This window comes from Triticum urartu, chromosome 3 (assembly GCF_003073215.2).
Source record: "Triticum urartu cultivar G1812 chromosome 3, Tu2.1, whole genome shotgun sequence".
Classification (NCBI taxonomy): Eukaryota; Viridiplantae; Streptophyta; class Magnoliopsida; order Poales; family Poaceae; genus Triticum; species Triticum urartu.
In genome coordinates, this window is record NC_053024.1 from 730,778,903 (window position 1) to 730,801,908 (window position 23,006).

Here is a 23,006-nt window from a genome sequence, read left to right on the forward strand (position 1 = left end):
TCGCCCGGATTGTTGAACGACTCCCTCCTTGCTCTAGGAATTCTCTGTTTTCAAACAAGAAGACATACCCAAACAGTTAGATCAACACAGTGAATCATGTGAAACAACATGGAAAGAAAAAAGAACGAAGCACTTGGGCGGCCAATGCTTACCAAGAAGGTGGACATGTCGGTTTTTGTAAGGACTTTGGTATATGAAGTGCGAACTGCAGCCCAGTCTGTTGCCGGTGCAACTGCACGGGCCGGAGCAGATGCAAGTGCAAGTGTTGGTGCAGGTGCCGAAGCCGCTGCTGCTGCCGGAGATGGTGCTCCTTGTAGAGCTGGTGCCGGTGTTGATGCCCGATCCTCCAGTAGATCAGACAGATCCGCTGACGCGGTCGGTGCCCAATCCTCAGCTGGATCAGACTGAGCTGCTGCCGCTGTCAGTGCGAGAGCAAGTGCCGGTGCTCGATCTGTGCGAGACAGCGGCGATCATGTCTGGTCTGCTATGATCGGCTTTCTAACTTGACTAGGATCCGTGACCGTGATCCAGTTTTTTTCTTCATTTCTTTTAAACGCGAGGACTAATTGTGGCGTTTTTGTTAAACCAAACTGCAGTTCATCATAGGGATTCAGCTTGTACTCAGACAACAGACTGATCCAATTTTTTCCAGTAATATAAGTGATGGACAGTGCCTTCGTTACTGACACGGCATAAGAAGTGAAACCTGCAAAAATAGCCATCGTAGAGCAAACCAAACGGTTTATTCTGTGATGAATTTCAAATGGCAAAACCTGCATCATAAAATTGCAGGAAAAGAAAGAAAACATGACATTAAATCAATAAGATTTAGACAGTAAATCAATAAGATTTACTTGATGTGACACGAGTGAATCCTTACCAGGAAATCACTATGTTGAAGTACTAAACAGAAGATTGATCGTCCAACTACGCGTGGCATGCAGGGGCGCTGCCTACTCCCACAAGCAGGACAGTCCAAAGGTCGTGACAAATCGTATGGACCGAACATCCATGGGACTGGAAATCCTGGTGGGTGCGATAAACCCTGCAATGCATACATATATTGGAGTGTAACCATAATTGATAAACCGTCCTCACAAAATATATGATCTGGATACTTCAAAATATACGGACTGAATTAAGTGGACAGACATTAACATAGACCGTTCTCAGGACTGACCACACACCAAAAGCGGCAGTACTAATAAACAATAGAGGGTTCACAAACACAAATCAAGTACTGAACAATAGTACTTACTACAGACAAGCAAAGTTGCACTAACTAAACTCTGCAGACTATTTCTTGCCACCGACCTACGGGATGAACCCCGCATAACTGACTAGGCCATGGACTTCGTGTGAGATGTCTACACGCACCATCACCATCTTGTCAACCTTGGAGAACCTAACAGAGTGGTCTTTCCACTCATAAACATGATGATGAAGACAGGCCGCATCAGATTTGTTGGGAAGCTTTACAAGAACCACACCCTTCGTAATTGAAGGCACAGCCAGGAAATTGTTGTGGTCAAGTACAGCCTCGAGAACACGCCTGACAACAATGCTACAGGAAAACACTAGTTCAGGACACGTGGCGACAAGGACACAACAGCTGGATAGTTCAGCAGTAGAACTCATCATCAGGTCTTCCAGTTCACACGACATGACTTTGAGAACTTCATCTCCATCGCGGACCTGGTTCTAATTCAAAAAGAAACCATATTTTATTACTACCTCCGTTAAGAAATATAAGATGATTTTCGATATTATACTCCATATATAACTACATATACGCACAGAAATGAGTGAACAAAGACACTAGAACATGTATTCAAAGGCATGAGAGCAGAGGGATTACATGCAAAATCCATAACACAAGTTACTGAGGCAAATATACCCTCTTAAAAGGTAGCATTGATGTTCATAAAGTACTCCCTCCGTCCCAAAATTCTTGTCTTAGATTTGTCTAGATACGAATGTATCAAGTCACATTTTAGTATTAGATACATCCGTATCTAGACAAATCTAAGACAAGAAATTTTGGACAGAGGGAGTAGTTGAAAGTAATCTATAAGAAATCAGTGTCAACCTCTCGCATGTTTTGGTCAAAAGAGGAATTTAGAACCATCATTTGGCACACAAAAATCACATGCAAGATCACCCAGAAAGTTGTACTACTAGTACTAGTATTGCGTGTTAGATGAAAAAACACGATCAAGATCGAGAAAAAGATCGTCAAAAGAGATAATACCTGGACTTGCTTAATGAGGGATCGCGGAGAGGGGGGCTTGGACAGGGCGATGGCTTTGAGCTTGTCTGCGGTAGTCTCGGCGGCGTGCTTGCGCTTCTTCGTACCATGAGCCTCGACGGTTTTGGCCGGAGCCATAGACATCACTTCGGCCGGTGCTCCAGCGTCCATCAAGAAACTGTCAAATAGAAATAAAAGAAAAGAAACCATAATCACAAACCCAAAAGAAGAAAAGATAGGGAGTTATAGGATCAGTCTTGGGGTTGCAAGACCGGGCCTTGGCCAGAATCAACACCATTGATGCGCTCACCTTTCCTTCTTTGGGAGAGAAGAACAATGGCAGAAGCAGGTCGGGGTTTTCTTGAAGAAATGAGGAACAAGATGACGCGGAAGCGGGGGTTGGGTAGAGAGGAAGCTGAGAGAGAAGAGTGAAATGATGGTTGCTTCGTCCGTCCAACTTACTGTTGGAAAGGAGGGGGTTTTGTGATTTGACGGCTCATTGGGCATTACGGCGGCGCTTCGGTCGGGGTTGTCTACTGTCACTCTACTACGGAGTAATTTAGTGCATGGCTGGTGGACCCCGATGCTGGCTGTCCCACACGTCAGCGAAAGTGAATAATTTAGTGCATGGCTGGAGGAGGATCCGCATGGTACAGCGTGTCCATTGGTTTTCATAAGAAAAAAATGATTACAGAAAGCGTTTCCAATCTTACGACGGAGGAGTGCGAAACACGGCAGCCACTTGAACATACACAGTGCTCCTACTACTAGGCATGTGCAATGGTTCATACGTCAGTACTACACAATCTTGTTGCTAGTGTAGTAAGATATGACGATAACAAATGATGTTGTGCGCATGTCAACTACTCCTATATGTAACATAGTACCTCTTTTTCGACTGTCCGGTCGAGAATGAACGGTGAGATCAATGTTAACAGAACTAGGTCCACAGCGCACAGAGAGTACGGTGCTACACTACTCCACGAAACATGAACCATATGAAGCACGAATAGTGTTTGGCAGGGTGTATGAAGGGTGAACGGGATGGGAGCAAAAGTTCCCTTCTCGACCCACTTTTGGGTGTTTGGCAGAGTGCATGAAGGGTGCATGAGTCCACACTAGTAGGTTGACAAAAATACACGAAGAGGAAACAACTATATTGAGATGAGAATGCAACCAAACACACCCACACACTTTGTGCTACAGTGACTGATCTGCACCGTCTGAGTTTGATCCAACTGTCATGTTGCGCCGAGACATGGACATGCCCATGCAGAGGGCGCCTAAACACCACCGAAGTCCCTCTGCTTCTCGAGGCGCACGATGTTGGTGATGCAGGGTGCAACCGCCCACAGAGCCCGCTCCCGGTCGACGGGAGCCAGCTCGTCAAAGACGGCGTCCAATGGCACGAATGGATTCCGGTGACGGAGCCCTGAAAGGATTCGCCCGACAACGGTGACGGTAGCCCACAACCCCTCCTTGTCCAGCTCAGCCCCCACCATCGCGCGGAGACGGCTCAGCTCCTCAGAGATATAGGTGAAGAAGGAGACCAGGTCAGGAAGCTGCAGCTCGTTGAAGTCGACCGGGTGGTCGAACGGGTTTAGCCCAACGGCCGGCATCGTCGCGCTGGCATGACGGTAGGCATCGCGCAGCTGCAACACGTGCGTGGCAACTTGGTTCACCAAGTGGCTGAGGCGATCTTGGACCTCATCACGATCGTCCCGCTCGCGCTCTAGCCGGCTCCCCTGATGGCCTATTGTATCTCCCGCTTTCTGCAGCAACACCGCCGATGCCTCGAGCATCTTTGTGGTGGACGCCTGCCGCTTTTGAAGCTCCGTGAACTCCCGCACATAACGGAGGAGCATGGCACTCCTCTCCTCCTTGAGCTCACGGAGCTCCACATCCTTGGCCCTGAGCTCCGCATCCTTGGCATGGAGCTCCTGTGTCAGGAGCCTCACCTCGGACTACGTGATCTGCTGTGCCGCCATGGCACCAGGTAGAAGCAATGGGGAGAGGAAGCAAAGGGGGTGAAACGGCTGAAAGGCAATGCAATCTATGGGAAGGCGGAGGGAGCGGGGAATCTTTTGGTTTTCACCACGGTAAAACACCAGTCGACGACTTCTCACATCAGGGAGCGGTGGGTTTTTACAGGCGGAGTCATCGTGACTAATTGCTGCCGCGCCTGCTCCCGTCAATCAAAAAATTAAAAATCCTGCCGCGCCTGCTCCCGTCAATCAAAAAAAAAAATCGTACCGCACCCAAACACCAGAGCAACGCCGCGGTGGATATTTAAATTTACCTGCCGGCAAGTAGATAAAAAAGGGGTGAAAAAACAAATGTGGCGGCGGCTTAGCTAATCGGTCGAACTAGCCCAACTAGCTAGCCACCGTGCTTCACTGATGTACTCGGCGGGAAAGGTGGTCTTTCGTGATTTGACGAATCATTTACTTGCTTCGGCGCTACGACCGAGGAGGACCCAGAAAACGCATGGTAGGGCGTCCCATGTCAGGAAGAATATATGCGTGCACCACCCGGGAGGACCCTGAAACCGCGCGGTAGGGTGTGCCACGTCTCGGCACGGAGGAAAAATGTGCGTGTAAAAATATACTGTATCAGACGTAGTACCTATGGTTCGACCTCGGGACCCAGCCAGTCGGTCGAAAACACCCCACTAGTCACACAGCTTCATCATGCAAACGTGGCACGGAGGATAGATGTGGTTAGCTCCGTCTCGACCAGCCACAACGTCTCTTATTCTAGGCGATTCTTCTATTTTCCAAGTTTTTTTTAGTTGTAATAACACCACGGCAAGCTAGCGCCGCTCTTCGTGTGTGCCCGTGCAAAGGTTAGACGATGGAGAGAAGAGAGATTGAGATCGCAAACCTGGGACCCACTAGTAAGTGAGACAACGGTCATGCACGTGTTGACGAGGCGCTCCCTCTACTCTACTCAACGAAAGTACTGTATAAATAAAATCAAGTTATGGGACAAAGCCAACAACCATTCGTTTTTTCGGGCTATCGACTTACGCTTTGTAGTCCAGGTTGCCAGTTCGAATCTCGTCTTTCGGATTTGTTAGTTTTAGGTCCAAATTTGATTAATGACAAGTGGGACCCCCGTGTGTTGTTCCGATATTTCAGTGTAGGATGGTTTTTTTGAACAAACACTTTGCGCGGTTAGACAAGTAGCGGCACGAGTTACACATATTTTTCAAGTTTACGAACAAAAATGACAGCGGCATAGAATATCACATCCACCCCGCAGCTTAGATACTATGGTGATACGAGTTTTTACACCGTTGGAAGTGAGATCCGATGGCTTGGGAGTAGTCTTTGTAATTATGCGCAATTTTGAAACTCTACAAAGGTTTTTTTGCAAATAAAACATTCAGGCCTCGTGTGTGTCGCTGCATCTTCGATCCAACGGCACCCCGGTGCTCATATTAGGTGCTCCCCGTAGCTTAATTACCCGCTACGGTGATATGAGCATCTAGGTCATATGATTAGTGATCAGATGGCACATGCGTAGTACTTGTACTTTCTGTGCATTTCCCAAACTCTATCAGCCGTATATTGAAAAAACATTCAAACCTCCTATTGTCGGCCATTAGATCTCAGTGAACTCATATCACCATAGAATCTACGGTGCGGGTGTCGGTGTCAAAACCGGCGGATCTCGGGTAGGGGGTCCCGAACTGTGCGTCTAGGCGGATGGTAACAGGAGATAAGGGACACGAAGTTTTACCCAGGTTCGGGCCCTCTTGATGGAGGTAAAACCCTACGTCCTGCTTGATTAATATTGATGATATGGGTAGTACAAGAGTAGATCTACCACGAGATCAAGGAGGCTAAACCCTAGAAGCTAGCCTATGGTATGATTGTTGTATGTTGTCTTGTCCTACGGACTAAAACTCTCTGGTTTATATAGACACCGGAGAGGGTTAGGGTTACACAAAGTCGGTTACAATGGTAGGAGATCAAAATATCTGCATCGCCAAGCTTGCCTTCCACGCCAAGGAAAGTCCCTTCCGGACACGGGACGGAGTCTTCAATCTTGTATCTTCATAGTCCAGGAGTCCGGTTGATGGTATAGTCCGGCCATCCGGACACCCCCTAATCCAGGACTCCCTCAGTAGCCCCTGAACCAGGCTTCAATGACGACGAGTCCGACGCGCAGATTGTCTTCGGCATTGCAAGGCGGGTTCCTCCTCCAAGTACTTCATAAAAGATTGTAAACACTAAGGATAGTGTACGGCTCTACAAAATAAGTTTCCACATATTGCCATAGAGAGAATAATATTAACACAAATCTAATCTGCTGACGTATTCCGCTGCGTGACATCACGCTACGGCCAAGTCCTTTATTCGAATCGTTTTTACTTCCCCACCTCAGCGCGTTTTGTGAGGCGGTTTCCTTGGCATGTTTTGTCGAAGCAGAGATCGTGCCCCTTATTTACGGGATTCTCATAAATACGGACATGGGTAACCCAACCGCGCCATTTATCACGGCGCTTGGGAGGCAAGCGAGTTTTACCAGGCTGGTGGGGACGCATAGCCGCATCCGCCCATATAAGGGGATAAGGATCCACCTTTTTACCTACGCCTTCTTCCTCCTTCACCTATCCATCTTCCGCGCACTCGAGCTCCAGCGCCCAAGCCCGCACTTCCCCCCTCAACCTTCTCCAGCCATGTCCGGAGCAGGAGGTAAGTGGATGGTCTCCTCCGTTACGGAGGGCCATATCAAAAAGTTAAGGAAAGCCGGATACTTGTCTAACAACATCGCGCACCGGCTTCCCGAAAAGGGGCAGCTCCTCCCCACCCCAAGGCCCCATGAGAGGGTAGTATTCCTTCCCCATTTCCTCCGCGGACTGGGCTTTCCTCTCCACCCATTTGTCCGGGGGCTCATGTTCTACTATGGCCTGGATTTCCATGATCTGGCCCCGAACTTCATCCTCAACATCTCGGCGTTTATCGTCGTGTGCGAGGCCTTCCTCTGCATCCGCCCCCATTTCAGTCTTTGGCTCAAGACTTTTAATGTCAAGCCGAAGGTTGTGCGTGGCAACCAGGCGGAATGCGGAGGCGCCATGGCGGGCAAGATAGCCAACGTCCTATGGCTCGAGGGCTCCTTTGTGGAGACCCTAAAGGGGTGGCAGTCAGGGTGGTTTTACATCACCGAGTCGCGCGATCGGAAATGGGTCGCAGCCCCTGAGTTCCGGTCCGGACCCCCTATGCGGCTCACGTCCTAGAAAGAGACGGGCCTGTCGTGGGGCGACGAAGGAGAGGTGACTGGACTGCAGACATGCATCCAGTCCCTGGTGAACAAGCAGCTCAAGCTTGTCAATGTAGTCCAGGTTATGCTCGTCCGCCGGATCCTCCCGTGTCAAAAACGGGACTTCAACCTGTGGGAGTTCGACCCGGCGCAGCACCAAACTCTGACTAGGCTCTTAGACACAACGTACGAAGATGCCTAGAAGGGGCTAACCAAGGGCGCCGAGGCTCCCGCATCCGCTTCTGAGGATCGCGGATTCAGCACGCAGCGTCAAGCTAGTGCGGTAAGCTATTTTTACCTTTTACAGGATGTTTGTTTTCCATAGTTTGACTCTATGCGGGATCTAAACTCCCTCACCTTTGACAGGCTTGGCAGGTGAAGTCCGGACCGATTAACTGTCCAGCTCCTTTACCCGAAGACCCAGCCAATGCTCGCTTAGCAAAGCTGCTAGTTCCGGCACCTTACATGGTGCCGGAGAAGAAGGTCAAGAAGAAGACCACAGGGACTCGAAAGAGCTCCCGGCGTGTGGTGGTGTTGGACTCATCGTCCGATGAATCCGAGACACACTCCTCCCATGAAGACGAGGAGGAGGAAGAAGAAACCTCTCCCCCTCCAGCGGGGGGAGGAAAGAAGAGGAAGGCCGCCCCAACAGGGGAGGCCGAAGGGTCCAACAAGGGAAAGACCCTTTCTCCGGACTACTCCACCGATGCCAACGAGGGCGAAGAGGAGTGGCCGCACAGGGCCAAGCGCCCGACGGAATCGTAAGTATTCGGATACCAGAGTAACTCATGATATTCCTTTGTTGCACAGCTTTCCTTGATGTCGAATATAACCAAACAGCCCGCCCAAGGATGGGGTCGACGAGTCGTCGAGCGGCTCGCTGGATTCATCGGACGTGAATTTAGTTCCGCCCGCTGCCTCCCCCCACGCCGCGGACGACGCCGAAGTGGCGTCGCAACAAGTTGCGGGCCAAGAGGAGGCGGTCATGGAAGAGCTGTGAGGCGACCTCCCGGACTCCGAGAGTAAAGGGGACAAGACCCCCCAGGGCTCCAAGTCCGGCTTTGTGCCGGACACCACGCCGGAATCCTCAACGGTTCCAGACTGCGGCAGGCGACCTCCTTCTAAGAGGAGCAAGCCTACTAAGCCGGCGGCCTCCGTCCAACCGGAGGCACCGGACAATCTATTGGAGGTGCTTAAGGGTGCCTCCATCGACGAGGAGCACCGTACTATCATGAGTACGGTGATTCAGAAGGTTCAGTCCGCCAAAAGCGGGCTGACTGAAGCTTGTGCTAGTCTTCTGATAGGCTTCGAGGTAAGTAAAAAATATGTAAAGATATTACCGCATAGACAGTAGCCCCTGATGCTCTGATTGGCGTTCGGAAAGAAAAGCCGAATAGAGGATCTAATAAATTTCGCAGGAGTCTAACAAAAAAGAGTCAATATGCGTATGCAGGCTTCGCTGCTAGCGACTGCCGCACTGACTGCGGAGGTGGGTGCCCTGAAGCAGGTGTAACGCCCTCGATGCGGCTATAGCTCCCACGTGTCGAGGCACGACTTAGAGGCATAACCGCATTGAAAGCAATGTCGCAAGTCAGGCAATCATTACAACATCCCATGTAATACATAATAAAAGGGGAAGAACATAGTTGGCTTACACTCGCCACGTCACATCAGAGTACATAAATAACATCCATCAAACAAACACTCATGGCCCGACTATGGCGCCAAAATGGAAAAGAACCCAACATGCGACAAGGCCCTGAATCAAACCCCAACTAGGCACCACTACTGATCATCGGGAAAGGAAACATAATAACGCTGAGAGTCCTCGTCGAACTCCCACTTGAGCTCGTACTCGTCACCTGGAGCGGAGTCACCTGGACCTGCATCTGGAGTTATAGTATCTGTGAGCCACAGGGACTCAGCAATCTCGCACCCTCGCGATCAAGACTATTTAAGCTTATAGGAATGGATAAGGCAAGTATAAGTGGAGCTGCAGCAAGCGACTAGCAATGTGGTGGCTAACTTATCCGCAAAAGAGAGCGAGAAGAGGAGGCAAGGCGCGATCGAGAATCTAGAAGAAACAACCTGCGCAAGCATTACTCCAACACCGTGTCCACTTCCCGGACTCCGCCGAAAAGAGGCCATCACGGTAACACACTCAGTTGATTCATTTTCATTAATTAAGGTTTACGTTGTCTACAACCGGATATTAACAAATTCCCATCTGCCCATAACCGCGGGCACGGCTTTCGAAAGTTCAATCCCTGCAGGGGGGTCCCAACTTAGCCCATGACAAGCTCTCACGGTCAACGAAGGAATAGACCTCCACCCGAGTCACACCGATCAGACTCGGTAACCCGGTACAACAAGACAATTCGACAGGTTAAAACAAGACCAGCAACACCGCCCGAATGTGCCGACAAATCCCGATAGGAGCTGCACATATCTCTTTCTCAGGGCACACTCAGATGAGCAAGACGACGGGTAGGCCAGCCCAGAGTTGCCCCTGGTAGCCCCGGACATCGCTCGGTTGGACCAACACTCAGAGGAGTACTGGCCCGGGGGGGGGGGGGTTAAAAATAAGATGACCCTTGAGTCTGCAGAACCCAAGGGAAAGAAAAGGCTAGGTGGCAAATGGTAAAACCAAGGTTGGGCATTGCTGGACAGGCTTTAATCAAGGCGAAATATCAAGGGGTTCCCATTATAACCCAACCGCGTAAGGAACGCAAAATCCGGGAACATAACACCGATATGACGGAAACTAGGGCGGCAAGAGTGGAACAAAACACTAGGCGAGAGGCCGAGCCTTCCACTATTTACCAAGTATATAGATGCATTAAGATAACATGGCAATATAATGATATCCCCAACAAGTAAATAAATGATGTTCCAACAAGGAACGGCTCCAATCTTCACCTGCAACTAGCAACGCTATAAGAAGGGCTGAGCAAAGCGGTAACATAGCCAATCAACGGTTTGCTAGGACAAGGTGGGTTAGAGATTTGACATGGCAATTGGGAGGCTGACAAGCAAAAGGTAGGCATCGTGGCATTGGCAAAGCAAGACCGAGCAAACTAGCATAGCAAAGATAGTAGTGATTTCGAGGGTATGATCATCTTGCCTGCACAATTGTCAGAGTTGACTGGATGCTCACAAGCAAACTCAACGGGCTCCTCGGTAGCGAACTCGTCTCCCGGCTCTACCCAACAAGACAAACAAGCAACAAGGATACAATCAACCACGTGCAAGACCAAGCAATATGATGAAATGATGATATGCTATGCGGGATGCGATGCGGGATGCAAAATGCAAGATATGACAGGAAATACATGAACCTGGCCTCAACTTGGAATTCCAAGGGTGCCACTGGATAGAGGGGATGAAATCGCTTGAAAACGATATAAAGATCATTGGAATCGGAGTTACGGTTTGGAAATGCAAGCGTTTTAAGATATGACACCGGTCTGCGATTTACAGCAAGTAGGCATCTAAACGCAACGAAATGAACATGCTACAGCCACCAAACAAGACAACAAAATACATGGCAGGGATTCACACAAGATGCTTAACAAAATACTAGCACTGAGCCACGGCCAAATCATCCATTAAGAGGTTCAAACAAGCATGGCAAAAACGCAAATGCAAAACAGATTCCAGACTTGGTGAAATTAACACTTGTCTGAAATTTCAGATCACGATGCTCCCTTCAGAGCAGCAAAACAACATGATACGTGACCTGAACATGACAAGTAAGAACATGGAATGGAGCTACTCAACAAGATTAACAAAACACCCAAAGTGACCTGGGGCCAAAAGGGTTCACAAAATACTCTACCGAGCTCACGAACATAGCTCGAACACAATCAGTTTTCAGACTTAGTGAAAACTGAGACATGCTGAAATATAACTCACGAAGACATGTAAACGAGCTCGATGCACCCACCATGGTGCAAGTCATGGCAAGGAAGGCATACACCCATTAAGAAGGCACAAAATTCAAGCTAGGCATGGCAAGAACAATTGCATAGCTTGCATGGAACACTAACGGTAGCATCGGCAAAATCGCAAACAAGTTGACGATCTGCCCAGATTAACAACGATGCAAAAGTTGAGCTTGATTGAGTCAACCTAGAGCACTCCACATATGCAAACAAGGACATGGATTGATAGAGCATAACATAAATATCAAAACTCCCTTACTGATCATCCTCAAAAGGGGCACGGATCACTAGGAAACAAGCTGGACATATAGCATCATGAACTAAAATATCCCAGACTTAGTGAAAATCACTAAGTCCCTGAAATCAGCAATCTCAGGTACCTCTCTTCGCAAGCTTGCACAAGACAACACACACATCCTAAAAATTCATGGGTGGCACCTCTGGAAAGAAGACAAAATTCTTAACAATTCATCCCAAAGGGGCACAGGCATATCATGCACGAATTAAACATGGCAAAAATGACAAAAGTGCATGATGAACTAACGGATCTGCAATTTAACTCACGAAGCCTCCTTCTAACAGCATTTTGGGCATCAAGATGAACTCAAATGCAAATGATGCAATGGAATGAAATGATGTACATGTCGAGACGAAGATTTTGATATATTATATGTCCAAATCGGAGCTACGGATGCAAAGTTACGGGGCTCGAACAGGAGCATATGGAGTAAAAATTCCGAGACTTAGGAAAAAAAACACCCGCGGATCTAGGGTTTACTATTCACCCGATCCGGATCTGGATCCCGCACGGATTCCGAGGCGATCGACGGAGTAGGAGGAAGGGCCGGCCGGTGGGGGGGAGCTCGCCGGAGTTAGGGGCGCCGGCGACGAGGCAGCTCGGGCGGCGATGGCGGCGTCGGCGCCGGAGTTGAGCGAGGCGGCGGCGGAAGGAGGCGCGGGGCACCAGGCGGCGGGGCGAGGCGGCTGGGCCGCGGGGGCTTCCCGCGGGCCTGGCGGGCCGGTCGGCGGCGATGTGGGCGCGAGGCGGCGGCGAATGGGCGCGTGCCACGTGGCGGCGGCGGGTGCAGCGGACACGTCCGTCGGTGGACGAAATGTCCGGCGGCTCGAGGGATCCGATCTCTTTTTTTTTAGAGCTAGGGTTCGAGGGGGAAGACGAGATCCGAAAATGGAGGGGGTATATATAGGCATAAGTAGGGCTAGGAGAGTCCAAATGAGGTGCGGTTTTCGCCCACGCGATCGTGATCGAACGCTCTAGGACATGGAGTAGAGTTTGGTGGGTTTTGGGCCAAATTTGGGGGGTGTTGGGCTGCAACACACATGAGGCCTTTTCGGTCCCTCGGTTAACCGTTGGAGTATCAAACGAAGTCCAAATGATACGAAACTTGACAGGCGGTCTACCGGTAGTAAACCAAGGCCGCATGGCAAGTCTCGGTCCAGTCCGGAAATGTTTGAACCCCACACACAAAAGAAAGCTAGAAATGACCACCGGAGGAGAACGAAGCGCCGGAATGCAAAACGGACAACGGGGAAAATGCTCGAATGCATGAGATGAACACGTATGCAAATGTAATGCACATGATGACATGATATGAGATGCATGAAAACGAAAACGCCACACGGAGACAAAAACCCGAACCCGAGAAATAAATATAACTTAACGCCGGAAACGGCAAGAGTTAGAGTACAAATTAGGAAAGTATATCTGGGGCGTTACAGCAGGGCCTCGAGCGGTCCGAGCAAGAGATCGGCCTTGCCAAGCGGCAGCTCGAGGAGAAGGAAGGTAAGAGATACCTTATAGAAAAATATATAAAAAAGATGCAATTGCAAAAAATGACAGGATTATGCTGCTTATTGTAGGGGCCACAACTAAGGTGGCGACCCTCAAGGAGGCGCTGTCCGAGGCCGAAAAGAGAGCGGCCACGGAGCGCACCGAGCAAGAGAAATTTGAGGCGCGGGTCGGTGAGGGGCGGCAAGAGCTTCAGGCTCTCATGAAAAACATGAGATTTTGGAGCTTGACTCGAAGACGCGAGCGTCCGAGCTCGCGGCGGCCATTGAGACTGCCAAGTCTGCCAAGGCCGAATCCCAGAAGGCCCTCCAGGAGTTGGATGCAGTGAAAAAGATAGCGGCGGGTAAGGCATTCTTTATGCAAAGCAGACATATAAAAGTAAGCTACTTATTACTTACCCGAATCTGGAGCTCTCCAGGGGCATTCGCAGATCTTCCCCGTAGCGTATCCGATGCCGCCGCGTTCTACCGAACCGAGGTGGGTAGCTCGACGGAGAAGGTGTTCTGGTCTCAGTATGCTGAGGCCGGACACCCTGTGCCCTTGAGCGACCAGCTGAAGCAGCTGGTCGAGCTCCACAAGGCAGCCGAACAGGCCATGAAGGGCCTCATAGTTCGGCTGTGGCCTGGAGAGGCCCTGCCTGGGAGCTACTTCGGATTGGTGCGGCGGCTGGTCGAGGCTTGTCCAAGGCTCGAGGTTATCAAGCGCTCCGTCAGCATCGAAGGTGCCCGGAGGGCCCTTGCCCGTGCTAAGGTGCACTGGGGCAAGCTGGACGGTGAGAATCTTGCGAAGGACGGGCCACCGCCGGGGAAAGAGCATCGCAAACCCGAGAACTATTATAAGGATGTACTGAAGGGTGCCCGCCTTATGGCGGATGAATGTACCAGGGATGTAATTTTTGAGTAAACTCGCTCGTATTGTCCTGTGCGCTGAAAACTTGTTCATATGCGCTAAGCAATGCTTTTTGAATTTAAAATATTACTTTCTGTGCGGCCGTTTTTCAAAAAATTGAGAGATGGCCAGTCGTCGGCTTCTGCCCCCATGCCACTAGTGCTGGGGTATTCGGGATAAACCTGGGCGCTCTTTTTCCCATGTTTGGGTCCTTCGAGGGAGGCGCTCAGCACAACGAACAAGGCAATCGGACTATAATGCTTGAACACTCTCACTTAGCCATAGAACTCTATAATTTTAAATTTTGGCGAAGCCCCTAGTATTCGGAAGACCGAGTTCGGGGCGCTATCCACGCCTTGGCCGAACAAAGCCGGCTCCTCGCTCTAAGCGGCATAAGTCTTTAGGGACTCGAAAAACCTCTCGAATAGCGACCGGTCTCGCGCCTCATCATGACAGTCAGTTTTAGCTTTCTCTACTGAGGTGCTCAGCCCATCTCAACTGGGGCACAATCGCAGTAGTTCTCCTAGTGCTACCTTAGCCGATATAGCGGAACGTAAGGCACCAAAACATAGGAGCCGGGCAAACCCAACTATTGACCCAAATCATGATTCGGAGCCGATGCATATAATGCTATAAGTTCGGGGTGCCGCACTTGTGAAAGTGTTCTGACTTCTCACACCATATTGAGGGGTACTGAAGCCCCTGGCGTATTTGTCGTACCACAGTGTACGGGTGCAACATGTCATTAATAAACATATATATAAAAAAGAGAGTAATGCAAAAAATAGACAAAAGCTATGCAGTGTTTATGGAATGGCTGCGATCAAAGCAGAACGATAGAAATAGTGCGATAAGCAAAAAGTTGGACTATTTAACATGTCCTGTCCAGGGGCAGGCCGCGGAATTGTATGCAAAACAGGTATACTGCTCGTAATAGAGACCACCTGGGAGTTCCATAATGCGGCATGGCTTGTCTGCTTTCCTGGATCTTGCATCGTTTGTGCGGCAGTTGGATTGCCGAACAGGTCATCCGAAGTATGGAGTCCTGAAAGTAAGAGAAAAATAAAAAAAGAATTCGGCAGCCCCTAGTACGGTTTAAGTCGTGTTGTGGGTGCGCCGTGATGGTGCCCCTCCCCCTGTGCCCATGGTATTCCAAGAGCGTAGTTATGTACGCAAAGCACTGGTTTCGCTGTTTCGCGAGGGCTGGGGTTGGGGCCGCATTGCTACATCTGCTCAGAACGTGCCAGGCGGTCTTGTTGTAGGTTACTCCGGGCGCGCTTGACAGTGCCCGGCCTTCTAACGGCCGGCCTGGAGAACTGCCTAGAGGGGCTGCTTTGAACTTCCGCTGCGAGGGCCGCCGTGTGCTCCTCCGTTCAGAGGGAGCGTTCGGTGTTTCCATTGACCGTGATTACTCCTCGAGGGCTTGGCATCTTGAGCTTGAGGTATGCATACTGCGGTACCGCATTGAACTTTGCAAATGCGGTTCGCCCGAGCAGTGCGTGATAGCCGCTGCGGAACGGGACTATGTCGAAGATTAACTCCTCGCTTCGGAAATTATCTGGAGATCCGAAGACCACTTCAAGTGTGACTGAGCCTGTACAGTTGGCCTCTACACCTGGTATGACGCCTTTAAAGGTCGTTTTGGTGGGCTTAATCCTCGAGGGATCTATGCCCATTTTCCGCACTGTATCCTGGTAAAGCAGGTTCAGGCTACTGCCGCCGTCCATAAGGACTCTTGTGAGATGAAATCTGTCAATAATTGGGTCTAAAACCAATGCAGCGAACCCGTCATGATGGATGCTAGTGGGGTGGTCCCTTCGATCAAAGGTGATCGGGCAGGAGGACCATGGGTTGAACTTTGGGGCGACTGGCTCCATCGCGTATACGTCCCGTAACACATGCTTCCGCTCCCTTTTGGGGATGTGGGTTGCGTATATCATGTTCACCGTCCGCACTTGTGGGGGAAAACCCTTCTGTCCACTATTGTTCGGCGGCCTGGGCTCCTCCTCGTCGTCGCTACGCAGCCCCTTGTCTCTATTTTCGGCATTTTAACTTGCCTGCCTACTTGAACACCCAACAATCCCTGTTGGTGTGATTGGCTGGCTTTTCGGGGGTGCCATGTATCTGGCACGAGCGGTCGAGTATTCGGTCCAAACTGGACGGGCCCTGAGTATTCCTTTTGAATGGCTTTTTCCGCTAACCAGATTTGTAGCCTCTGAATCCGGCATTGACTGCCGTATCCTCGTTGCTGTCGTTGTTAACGCGGCGCTTTTGCTTGTTCTGACACAACCTGCCACTTTTGTCCTTGGTATCCGAATTACCAAGGTTCTTGGTTAAGTTGTTGCTGCGAGCTAGCCAGCTATCTTCTCCCGCGCAAAAGCGGGTCATGAGTGTCGTGAGGGCTGCCATAGATTACGGCTTTTCCTGTCCAAGGTGCCGGGCAAGCCACTCGTCGCGGATATTATGCTTGAAGGCCGCTAGGGCCTCTGCGTCCAGACAGTCAACTATTTGGTTTTTCTTTGTTAGGAACCGTGTCCAGAATTGCCTGGCCGATTCCTCTGGCTGCTGAATTATGTGGCTTAGGTCATCGGCGTCTGGTGGTCGCACATAGGTAGCGTGGAAATTGTCGAGAAATGCGGCTTCCAGGTCCTCCCAAGAACCGATTGAATCTGCTGGCAAGATGTTAAGCCAATGCCGGGACGGTCCCTTAAGTTTGAGCGGGAGGTATTTGATGGCGTGTAGATCATTGCCGCGGGCCATGTGGATATGAAGGAGATAATCCTCGATCCATACCGCAGGATCTGTTGTGCCTGTTGGTTACCGTTGCAGAAAACAAAAAATTTCCTACTCGTTTCACCAAGATCCATCTAGGATTTCATCTAGCAACGAGTGATTAGATGCATCTACGTACCTTGTAGATCGCGAGCGGAAGCGTTCAAAGAACGGGGATGATGTAGTCGAACACGACGTGATCCAAATCACCGATGATCTTAGCACCGAACGGACGGTGCCTCCGCGTTCAACACACGTACGGAACGGATGACGTCTCCTCCTTTCTTGATCCAGCAAGGGGGGAAGAGAGGTTGATGAAGATCCAGCAGCACGACGGCGTGGTGGTGGATGCAGGGCGTCACAGTAGCAGGGCTTCGCCTATACTACGAGAGAGAGACGTAACAGGGGAGAGGGAAGCACCAAAGGCTGAGGTATGAAGTCCTCCCTCTCCTCAACTATATATAGGAGGGCCAAGGGGGGGTGGTGCGCCAGCCTAGGAGATCCAATCTCCTAGGTGCGGCGGCCAGGGGAGGTTTCCCTCCCCCCCAAGGCACTCAGGGGTGCCTTCCACTAGTGGGACTCCTCCCCCATGGAAACCCTAGGCGCATGGGCCTATAGGGGCTGGTGCCCTTGGCCCATATAGGCCAAGGCGCACCCCCTATAGCCCATGTGGCCCCCCGGGACAGGTGGCCCCACCCGGTGGGCCCCCGGGACCCCTCCGGTGGTCCCGGTACAATACCGATAACCCCGAAACTTGTCCCGATGGCCGAAACAGCACTTCCTATATATAATTCTTTACCTCCGGACCATTCCGGAACTCCTCGTGACGTCCGGGATCTCATCCGGGACTCCGAACAACATTCGGGTTACTGCATATACATATCTTCACAACCCTAGCGTCACCGATCCTTAAGTGTGTAGACCCTACGGGTTCAGGAGACAAGCAGACATGACCGAGACGACTCTCCGGTCAATAACCAACAGCGGGATCTGGATACCCATGTTGGCTCCCACATGCTCCACGATGATCTCATCGGATGAACCACGATGTCGAGGATTTAATCAACCCCGTATACAATTCCCTTTGTCAATCGGTATGTTACTTGCCCGAGACTCGATCGTTGGTATCCCAATACCTTGTTCAATCTCGTTACCGGCAAGTCACTTTACTCGTACCGTAATGCATGATCCCGTGATCAACCACTTGGTCACCTTGAGCTCATAATGATGATGTATTACCGAGTGGGCCCAGTGATACCTCTCCGTTATATGGAGTGACAAATCCCAGTCTCGATCCGTGTCAACCCAACAGACACTTTCGGAGATACCTGTAGTGCACCTTTATAGTCACCCAGTTACGTTGTGACATTTGATACACACAAAGCACTCCTACGGTATCCGGGAGTTACACGATCTCATGGTCAAAGGAAAAGATACTTGACATTGGAAAAGCTCTAGCAAACGAACTACATGATCTTGTGCTATGCTTAGGATTAGGTCTTGTCCATCACATCATTCTCCTAATGATGTGATCCCGTTATCAATGACATCCAATGTCCATAGCCAGGAAATCATGACTATCTGTTGATCAACGAGCTAGTCAACTAGAGGCTTACTAGGGACATATTATGGTCTATGTATTCACACGTGTATTACGATTTCCGGATAATACAGTTATAGCATGAATAAAGACAATTATCATGAACAAAGAAATATAATAATAATGCTTTTATTATTGCCTCTAGGGCATATTTCCAACAGTCTCCCACTTGCACTAGAGTCAATAATCTAGTTACATTGTGATGAATCGAACACCCATGGAATTCTGGTGTTGATCATGTTTTGCCCTAGGGAGAGGTTTAGTCAACGGATCTGCTATATTCAGGTCCATATGTACTTTACAAATCTCTATGTCTCCATTTTGAACATTTTCACGAATAGAGTTGAAGCGACGCTTTATGTGCCTTGTCTTCTTGTGAAACCTGGGCTCCTTGGCAAGTGCAATAGCTCCAGTGTTGTCACAAAAGAGTTTGATTGGCCCCGACGCATTGGGTATGACTCCTAGGTCGGTGATGAACTCCTTCACCCATATTGCTTCATGTGCTGCCTCCGAGGCTGCCATGTACTCCGCTTCACATGTAGATCCCGCCACGACGCTCTGCTTGCAGCTGCACCAGCTCACTGCTCCACCATTCAATATATACACGTATCCGGTTTGTGACTTAGAGTCATCCAGATCTGTGTCGAAGCTAGCGTCGACGTAACCCTTTACGACGAGCTCTTCGTCACCTCCATAAACGAGAAACATTTCCTTAGTCCTTTTTAGGTACTTCAGGATATTCTTGACTGCTGTCCAGTGTTCCTTGCCAGGATTACTTTGGTACCTTCCTACCAAACTTACGGCAAGGTTTACATCAGGTCTGGTACACAGCATGGCATACATAATAGAACCTATGGCTGAGGCATAGGGGATGACACTCATCTCTTCTATATCTTCTGCCGTGGTCGGGCATTGAGCCGAGCTCAATCTCACACCTTGCAAAACAGGCAAGAACCCTTTCTTGGACTGATCCATTTTGAATTTCTTCAAAAGCTTATCAAGGTATGTGCTTTGTGAAAGACCTATGAGGCGTCTCGATCTATCTCTATAGATCTTGATGCCTAATATATAAGCAGCTTCTCCAAGGTCCTTCATTGAAAAACTCTTATTCAAGTAGGCCTTGATGCTGTCCAAGAGTTCTATATCATTTCCCATCATGAGTATGTCATCTACATATAGTATGAGAAATGCTACAGAGCTCCCACTCACTTTCTTGTAAACGCAGGCTTCTCCATAAGTCTGTGTAAACCCAAACGCTTTGATCATCTCATCAAAGCGAATGTTCCAACTCCGAGATGCTTGCACCAGCCCATAAATCGAGCGTTGGAGCTTGCACACCTTGTCAGCATTCTTAGGATCGACAAAACCTTCCGGCTGCATCATATACAATTCTTCCTTAAGGAAACCATTAAGGAATGCCGTTTTGACGTCCATTTGCCATATTTCATAATCGTAGAATGCGGCAATTGCTAACATGATTCGGACGGACTTCAGCTTCGCCACCGGTGAGAAAGTCTCATCGTAGTCAACCCCTTGAACTTGTCGATAACCCTTAGCGACAAGCCTAGCTTTATAGATGGTCACATTACCATCCGCGTCTGTCTTCTTCTTAAAGATCCATTTATTTTCTATGGCTCGCCGTTCAACGGGCAAGTCAGTCAAAGTCCATACTTAGTTTTCATACATGGATCCTATCTCAGATTTCATGGCTTCCAACCATTTGTCGGAATCCGGACCCGCCATCGCTTCTTCATAGTTCGAAGGTTCACCGTTGTCTAACAACATGATTTCCAAGACAAGGTTGCCGTACCACTCTGGTGCGGAACGTGTCCTTGTGGACCTTCGAATTTCAGTAGGAGCTTGATCAGAAGTATCTTGATCATTATCATTAACTTCCTCTCTAGTCGGTGCAGGCACCTCAGGAACATTTTCTTGAGTTGCGCCATTTTCCGGTTCAAGAGGCAATACTTCATCAAGTTCTACTTTCCTCCCACTTACTTCCTTCAAGAGAAACTCTTTCTCTAGAAAGAGTCCGTCTTTGGCAACAAAGATCTTGCCTTCGGATCTTAGGTAGAAGGTATACCCAATAGTTTCTTTAGGGTATCCTATGAAGACGCATTTTTCCGACTTGGGTTCGAGCTTTTCAGGTTGAAGTTTCTTGACATAAGCATCGCATCCCCAAACTTTTAGAAACGATAGCTTAGGTTTCTTGCCAAACCATAATTCATACGGTGTCGTCTCAACGGATTTAGACGGAGCCCTATTTAAAGTGAATGTAGCTGTCTCTAGAGCGTATCCCCAAAATGATAGCGGTAAATCGGTAAGAGACAACATAGACCGCACCATATCCAATAGAGTGCGATTACGACGTTCGGACACACCATTACGCTGAGGTGTTCCAGGCGGCTTGAGTTGTGAAACGATTCCACATTTTCTTAAGTGTGTGCCAAATTCGTGACTCAAGTATTCTCCTCCACGATCTGATCATAGAAACTTGATTTTCCTGTCACTGTTATTCTGAACCTCACTCTGAAATTCCTTGAACTTTTCAAAGGTTTCAGACTTGTGTTTCATCAAGTAGACATACCCATATCTACTCAAGTCATCAGTGAGGGTGAGAACATAACGACAGCCACCGTGAGCCTCAACACTCATTGGACCACACACATCAGTATGTATGATTTCCAATAAGTTGGTTGCTCGCTCCATTGTTCCTGAGAACGGAGTCTTGGTCGTTTTTCCCATGAGGCATGGTTCGCACGTGTCAAATGATTCATAATCAAGAGACTCTAAAAGTCCATCTGCATGGAGCTTCTTCATGCGTTTGACACCTATGTGACCAAGGCGGCAGTGCCACAAGTATGTGGGACTATCATAATCAACCTTACATCTTTTGGTACTCACACTATGAACATGTGTAGTAATACGCTCGAGATTCATTAAGAATAAACCATTGACTATCGGAGCATGACCATAAAACATATCTCTCATATAAATAGAACAACCATTATTCTCGGATTTAAATGAGTAGCCATCTCGTATTAAACAAGATCCTGATACAATGTTCATGCTCAAACATGGCACTAAATAACAATTATTGAGGTTTATAACTAATCCCGTAGGTAAATGTAGAGGTAGCGTGCCGACGGCGATCACATCGACCTTGGAACCATTCCCGACGCGCATCGTCACCTCGTCCTTCTCCAGTTTCCGTTTATTCCGCAGCTCCTATGGTGAGTTACAAATATGAGCAACAGCACCGGTATCAAATACTTAGGAGTTACTACGAGTACTGGTAAGGTAGACATCAATTACATGTATATCAAATATACCTTTGGTGTTGCCGGCCTTCTTGTCCGCTAAGTATTTGGGGCAGTTCCGCTTCAAGTGACCCTTCCCTTTGCAATAAAAACACTCTGTCTCAGGCTTGGGTCCATTCTTTGACTTCTTCCCAGCAGCTTGCTTGCCGGGCGCAGCAATTTCCTTGCCGTCCTTCTTGAAGTTCTTTTTACCCTTGCCCTTCTTGAACTTAGTGGTTTTATTCATCATCAACACTTGATGTTCCTTCTTGACTTCTACCTCTGCTGATTTCAGCATAGCAAATACTTCAGGAATGGTCTTTACCATCCCCTGCATATTGAAGTTCATCACAAAGCTCTTGTAGCTTGGTGGAAGCGACTGGAGGATTCTGTCAATGACCGCGTCATCCGGGAGATTAACTCCCAGCTGGGTCAAGCGGTTATGTAACCCAGACATAGTGAGTATGTGCTCACTGACAGAACTATTTTCCTCCATCTTACAGCTGAAGAACTTATCAGAGACTTCATATCTCTCGATCCGGGCATGAGCTTGAAAAACCATTTTCAGCTCTTCGAACATCTCATATGCTCCATGTCTCTCAAAACGCTTTTGGAGCCCCGGATCTAAGCTGCAAAGCATGCCGCACTGAACGAGGGAGTAGTCATCAGTACGTGTCTGCCAAGCGTTCATAGCGTCTTGCTTCTGTGGGATGGGTGGATCACCTAGCGGTGCTTGTAGGACATAATCTTTCTTGGCAGCTATGAGGATCATCCTTAGGTTCCGGACCCAGTCCGTATAGTTGCTGCCATCGTCTTTCAGCTTGGTTTTCTCTTGGAACGCGTTGAAATTGAATACAACGTTGGCCATTTGATCTACAGGACATATTGTAAAGATTTTAGACTAAGTTCATGATAATTAAGTTCATCTAATCAAATTATTAATGAACTCCCACTCAGATTAGACATCCCTCTAGTCATCTAAGTATTACATGATCCGAGTGAACTAGACCATGTCCGATCATCACGTGAGACGGACTAGTCAACGTCGATGAACATCTTCATGTTGATCGTATCTTCTATACGACTCATGCTCGACCTTTCGGTCTTCTGTGTTCCGAGGCCATGTCTGTACATGCTATTCTCGTCAAGTTAACCCTAAGAGTTTTTGCATGTGTAAAAC